The sequence below is a fragment of the Ipomoea triloba genome, chromosome 6, assembly GCF_003576645.1.
Source record: "Ipomoea triloba cultivar NCNSP0323 chromosome 6, ASM357664v1".
Lineage (NCBI taxonomy): Eukaryota > Viridiplantae > Streptophyta > Magnoliopsida > Solanales > Convolvulaceae > Ipomoea > Ipomoea triloba.
In genome coordinates this window covers 18,997,099-19,004,443 of record NC_044921.1, presented here as the reverse complement: position 1 = coordinate 19,004,443, position 7,345 = coordinate 18,997,099, and the positions used below count along the sequence as shown (strand labels likewise).

General features: G+C 29.1%; 1 protein-coding gene across 2 annotated transcripts in view; it reads left to right on the top strand.

Annotated features, from left to right (window-relative positions):
• Nucleotides 1-6,693: 6,693 nt before the first annotated feature.
• Nucleotides 6,694-7,345, top strand: part of LOC116023099 (65-kDa microtubule-associated protein 1-like) — a 5,883-nt gene continuing 5,231 nt past the window's right edge. The window contains exon 1 of one of the 2 annotated variants that reach the window (XM_031264069.1): nucleotides 6,694-6,839. The gene's annotated coding sequence lies outside the window, so the exon portion shown is untranslated. The remainder of the gene's footprint in view (nucleotides 6,840-7,345) is intronic. The other variant, XM_031264070.1, reaches the window with a different exon arrangement.

Below are 7,345 nucleotides of genomic sequence, written 5' to 3'. Positions count from 1 at the left end.
TTTTTTTTTTTTTTTTTTTTTTTTTTTTTTTTTTTTTTTTTTTTGTTAGAGTGAAAAAAAAAAATAATTGAAAAGTCAGGCATGGGTATAGCTTGCACGCTCGTTGTTGCCAACTAGACCATTAATCTTGTTCTAAGATTCAAGTAGTCTGTATTAGTTAATGAAGTTAATGATTCACCTTCAATATTCAAGACTATTGTGTCTTAACCATTCATATAAGTTGTTCATTTTCGTTTAAAATGCTTTATTTGTTGGAATCAATTATACCCTTTTAGGTATATACCATTTTCTTAACAAACTGGAAATTTTCTCCAATTTTCTGGAAATTTGGAAAATTAGAAAACAGAAAACAGAAAACATGTTTACTAGCACAGTTTTCCATTTTGAAAACAGGAAATAATTTTCCAATTTTCAAGAAAACTGAAACACTATAAAAAACTGTTTTCTAAATGGAAAACAGAATCAGCTATCATCTATTAGACTATATGTCACTATAACCACATTCTCACAATTATCTACTTACATATGTGTTCATTACTATGATTATATTCATTATAATATTCTATCTTTTCTACTTGCATTACTTGTTTAAACATAACTTATTTGCTTATGCTTAAAATTATACATCATTCACATTATCAAAATTAAAAATTGAAATCTATATCAAGTTTTATATTTTGATTGAACTCAATTGGTTATTCGTTCGGATATTTTTAATTATGTTATATCGGATACAAGTTTGGTCCCGATACCGGATATCGAAATTTTACATATATTACTATATCAAAGTTCAAAATAAAAATTATATATTATATACATGTCATTCAAATAAATATATCCAAACATATTTTAAATATTAGCTCAAAAAATATTAATATTATCTAAAGTAAATTTTATGTGAACTTAATAGGTTATTGGTTCGGATATATTTTTATTTATTGTTAATTTTATAACGTTAATCTAAAAAAATAAATTTGAAAAAATAAGTGTTAGTAAACAAATTTTCTAAACAGAAAATAGAGAATGGAAAACAGAGAATGAAAACAGAAGAATTGAAAAACATAAAACAGAAAACAGTTTTCTGTTAGTAAATATGCCCTAAAAGAACTGTGATTTGTGTACTTAATTAGCACTTTCCCTAATTCTAAATAATCAAATCTTATGTGTAGGTTACAAGTTAAGGTATTTCCTTCTATAGTTGTACATAAAAATGATTGGTTAGAGTGAGATGCTTGTTTTAAACTCATCAACAAGCAACACGTTAATAAGTATGTTGTTACCAAGCATCTATTTAGAAGTTACTACCCTAATCATATGCCTCATTTGCTGATATCCTCTTAATCATGCCATTAGATAGTCATCATATAATTTTTAAATTCTAATCGCTCAACTATATGCTCTCTTCTTTTCATTTTATTTGCACTATCCAATTTTTTTAATTTGTCTCAAAATAATAACTTTCTTAATTTAATTATTAAGAAATTTTCAATTTTAGTCTTACGACTATTAAACAATTTTCACACTTGGTGCAAAACTTTTAAAACTTTGCCACATTTGGTCACTTCAATCTAATTTTCGGTCATTAGTGACTAAATTAGATCATGCACTACTATGTAAGGTATTTATCTCGAAGGACGTGAGAAATAACTTTTTCCTTCAAAATAAGTAACTTATATAACACATGCATGATTTAATTTGGTCATTGATGATATGAAATTAAGTCAGAGGAACCAATTGTAGCAATGTTTTAAAAGTCTTACACCAAATATGAAAATGGTTCAATAATCGCGAGACCAAAAGTGAAAAATATCTCTTTAAACATTACTTTTTTTTTTCTTCACTCTACATCCTTTTGAATTCCATATGATATGAAAAAATAAAAAATAAAATAAAATAAAAAAGTGAAGGGTAAACTCCAAAAGAGAGGGAAAAAAAAGAGAGTAAAATTTAATTTTTTTTTTTAAACCATACCATACGTTATACCATGCCACCATGGATCATAGTTCACATTGTAAGGTGGACCATTTACGTAAAGTAAATAATTTTAATATACTAAAAATTTATTTTTAATACATTGAATATTTTTACAACTAATGCATTTATTTTGAAATAAAGGAAATCAAATATATTTATGGATGCTAAAGGAGTGACCTATAAATCAACATTTTAACCAGGTGAAAGAGGGGTAGGTCATAGGTGTTGCATTTTTCTCTCACAACTCACAAGCAATAATATTTTTTTCTTTGGTGTCATTAAATGGTGTATTTGCATGCATGATGAAATGGAGATGAGATGTTGCCGGAGGAAAACGACCTCCATCTATTGTCCCAACTCCGAATTTAGGGCGACAATACGACGCCAAAACGAAGATAATCATTGTTCCATCTCACTTTTGCCCCCATAACCATACCATTTACCAAAAACGACCCCAAATGTTTTTCATTATCTTTATTTATTAATTAAAGCAAAAATTATATTTTGGACCTTCAGTTATATTCGTGGTATAGACTTAATTCCTTAAGTCATATGTGTGATCATCTTTAACGTATAAGTTATGCGTGAATTGACAATTTTAGTCCATTTGCAACTATTTATGCCACCAATATGTCACTTAATAAAGTTGGACAAATTATTGCCTTATTTGTTTGAACTGATCAACTATGTGAAATCTATATTGATTTACCTCCTTACCAATGTACACAATTAAATTATAACTGTGAATTTTTATCATCATTTAAAAATAAATAAATTAGACTTTTTTATTCTCTTTTTTACAATAAAATTTTAAAATGTAACAAAAAATACGCGTGTCATATCTCTTTTTCTTTGTGCTTCCCTCCTTCATCATGTGGTCCTTGTATTGTCGTCCCCATTCTTCTGATTCTGATTGTCAATTAAAAATTCGAACAACATGTACATTACTTTGATTAGGTCAATTTAATATTCTGCTGTCCTGCCAGCCTGCCACCAACAAAAAAATAGGGAAGGAAAATGAAGAAAAAAAAACAGAACAATCATTCATGGGATGTCTTGTCATAAAAAACATCATATCAAAAGCCCATTGCTGCGCTTGTGTGAGTATAACTTCTTCTATCATTAGATTAGATTATCAGATTAGATTTGCTTCATTTTGTTTGGATTAGTTATTATTTTACTATAAACAAAAGTATGTTGAGTTTATTATAATTACTTTAATACACTAATCATTAGTATATGTTATCCAAAATAAAACTTTATACTTTGTTTACGATAAAGTCTAGAACCGTTATCTAAATGTGTGCTTTGGATGAAGTCTGTATTATGATCCTAACAAGTGAAGAATTACAATGAGATTAATCAAATAAAAAATGTCAAAAAATATTATATTGTTTGTTACTTAAGATTGTTCTATTAATCAAATTTATTTCGATTAATCAAAATCACATAAGTTGTCTATAATAAATACCCAAGTATCATATATTTTTAAGTAAAAGATTGAATATGTATCAATCAAAAGTGATGGAGTTGACATGGAATTGACACTAAAGTTAATGATTTGAAACTGAAATTAATCTTCAAAAAATAAAAGGGTGCTACTTTTTTTAAAAAAATACTTACGATTCTTTACAAAGTAGACCGAGTGTTACCCTATTTGTTTGTGATAAATTCTACATTAATCTTATATGATTTTATGTAATTTTTTGGGGTCCCATTTTATATATTTGAACTTTAAAAAGTGTCAATTAGCATTGGTGTTTCTTGTATCCAATACTATTATAAAATAGTAAAAATTTTGAATTTGTATTAAATATTGTGAGAATGCAATGTCTGACACAAACTCAAAACTTCTTTCAAAATTTTTTTATTGTGCTTGGTAAAATAGACATATGTGTCGAGTAGATCTTTCTTGTATATATTTATTTCAATTAGGAAAAAAAAGTCAAAAGGCCATCAAACTTTACATTAAAAGTCATTTAAAGTTACAAGTAAATACATAAACATGTCAATTTAATTCATCAAGACCCAATTACCTGTTAGTGACATGTAATATCAGGTCACTACAATTATGACAGTTGTTCGACGATAAAAATTGACAACAGATACTAAGGCGTCGCTGGAGAAGGCGTGGCCATCTCCGGCGACTAGAGATAGCGACCGAACCAAGGACGGAGAAGGCAACCAGTTTGGTCGCCATCTCCAATCGACTGGCGTCACCTTCTTCGTCCTTAGGCGATGGCGGCCAATTTGGTCGTCATCTCTAGTTGACGGAGATGGCGACGCCTTGATCTCCGTTGTCGATTTTTATTACCGCACAACTGTCGGATTTTAGTGACTTGATATTACTAGTCGCTAACATGTATTTTGACATTAATGAACTAAATTGACATGTTTATGTACTTAATTGTAACTTTAAAAAGTTCGACGACTTAATTGACTTTCCAAGCAAAGCTCGATGGCTATTTGACCATTTTCCCTTTCAATTAATACAAAACAACTCAAATTATACATGGAATGTGTGTGTGTTAACTAATCTAGCATTATGAATAAAATCCATATATGTAGAAGTTCAATATAATACAAAATCTTTAAGATTATCCTTATCCCAGCAAGTGAACCCCTTTCAAGATGGTGTGGAAGGTAATACGGATTTTTATCAATTTATTTATTTTTTATTTTGTTAGCTTATGTGGCTTGCAAGCTTGCTATAATAGCAAGTTTGCAATTGACTTTTATTTCCTTTTTTTTATCTTTTATTTGTTATTTTATTACTATATTTATAATATAAAAGGCAAGTGAGACTACTTTTGAGAGTGATAGAGTATTTCAGGATGTAGAGAAAATAGTAGATAATTTACAAATTAGATGATGTCATGTGGATGTGAGATCCACTTTTAAAAGTGAGAGAATATTACAGAGATAATGATATCTTAATAGTTATACACATGTTAAAGAAAATAAACAAATTTAAAAAGTTAGTTTAAGTTTTAAATAATAAGCATAACAAGGGAAAAAAAGATGATAATAATTTTTTTTTCTTTTTGAATTTTTTTTTTTATTACAGTAATAAACATTCTGTACAATGACGGCCAAAAAAGGAAAGAATGAAGAAAAACAAGCACAATGCCAGCAAAGGATATACAATACAAAAATAATGATATGTTCAACTTCAAAATTGCCAAGTTCAAATTAACTTTGACACATATGACCCCACTGTTTAAGCGAAAACCCAATCAAGTCAACAATGATCATATAATGGGTTTTTGACCCCAATGCTTCCTGTAAATTTTATTTACTATAGTTTAAATATTAATTAATAAATATATTGCTACCATTTCAAATCAAAATCATGAAATTCAATAATATATTTAAAATTGTAATAATTTCCTTAAAGAATGAAATATAACCAGAAGATCTTTGTTGCTTGCGGAATACTTGAAGGTTAATTAAATTATTTGGTGTTAATAATTATATTATTATTTTGAGATGTATAATGAAGTCATAATCACTTATTATAAATTAATAATAATGGCTATATTCAATTACAAAAATCTTTTTATTAAATTAAAATAAGAAGAAATAAATTGTGCTTTAATAATTTTTTAAAAACCTCTTCAATACCTTCTTTTTTTTTTCTTTTTTTTTTTTGGCTTCTTCAAATTAAAGTGATATACTATTAACTTTCTTATGGGATGTAACCCCTTTACTACACAATGACACAATGAAGGTGGACCTTTGAAAAGAAAAAGTATGCATAAAATCTCACAATAAAGAGAAATAAAATCAATAATTCACTAATATAATAAAATAATATTGTTATGATTCGAAATGAAGCTATAGAATCTACTCAAACACAATGAAAAATGTGTTGAATAAAAAACAAACAATAAATGCCTTTATTATGATCATTTTATTCTATCTTCACTTGTACTCCGTAAAATGTCAAACAGATACAATAGACATTGCATTTCAAAGAGAAACAGATAATGATTGTTACTTTGTAGCATTCTTGCAAAATTTGGCCTAGGCGATCGCCTAAGCGCTAGGCACCCCTAGACTGAGGCGAATTATCCCTAAGCGGCCAGCCACCTAGGCATCCAACTCGACTGAGTTAACTTGTTTATATATATGACATACACCCACACACATACATTGTTATTTTTAGCCGATCTATGCGTTATTCTATCGCCCTACTAGCGTCTAGTGTTTACTGCAACCATGCATTGGATTGAAAAGAAAGAAATAAATTGAATCTACATAATTTTAAATTTAGAAGCATCACCATGACAAAAGAAAAAAAAAACCATGTCAAGTCACTTTTTTGTTCCTTATTTCTCTAACCTAATTAAGGTGACTAAAATATTTTCACATATTTTACTTTTACTTTTTTGAAGGAAACCGTGTAAGAAAATGAATTTGATAAAATTCTTATTTTTAGAAGGAAAAAAAAAACTTATATACTAAAGTTTATTCATACTACAATTTTCCACCAAATTTGTTTATTATTATTATTATTATTTGTTTCCGGACAGTTGAAAATATACATAATTAGTATTGAGTATTGACGTATGTGCCTCACATTGGTGGTGACAAGTTTTGAAGATTGAGGGCAAGAGGCGGTCCACTCCAAACAGTCAAAGTTGAGGCTGGAAGTGGACCCCACCGACCCATTTCTTTCTCTCTCTCTCATTTATTTTAACTATATGTAATAATATCCTTTAGCAACTTTTCGTTTGCTTCTCTCCTCCTTTCACACTCTACTCTCATTTCCCTTCTCTCTCACTCACTCACTTTAATACTATCGGTTTCCAGCGAATCCATAGATCGGAGACACAGCGGCCACTTCTCCGTCAACTATCTCGGTAAGCATTCTCTCTGTTTCATGTTTTCCGTTAATGCGATAGTTTCCGCATTTATTTGAGTTTTTTTTTATTAGCCTTTTTGTAGCGGATTGAGCCGATCTTTAGATCTGAGCTTGTTGTGCTTTCTGTAGCTCTGATTCAAGTGAATGTAGTGTTTGATGTCGTGATTCGACTCGCATTTGTGTTAAATGAGGTTCCGGAGCGGTGATTTTTCAGTTGCTTTGTTCACTTGCGGTTTCGTGTTTGAGATTTGATTGCATTCGTTTTAGTAACCGCTCGCTTCTTGTCGTTGCCTCTGTTGTTTAGTTGAAGTAAAAATGAAGTTGTTTATTAGTTAAGCCGGGCGCTAAATCATCGAGCAACGGAATGGAGGGGTTTGTGATTTAAATGATAGTTGTGAGAAATGAAGGTTCTGGAGCTGGCGAGTTTTGTTTGCTCAGTGATTTTTTTGGGGGAAATTCTATGATATGATACATCAACTTTTTTTTTTTTTTTTTTTTTTTTTG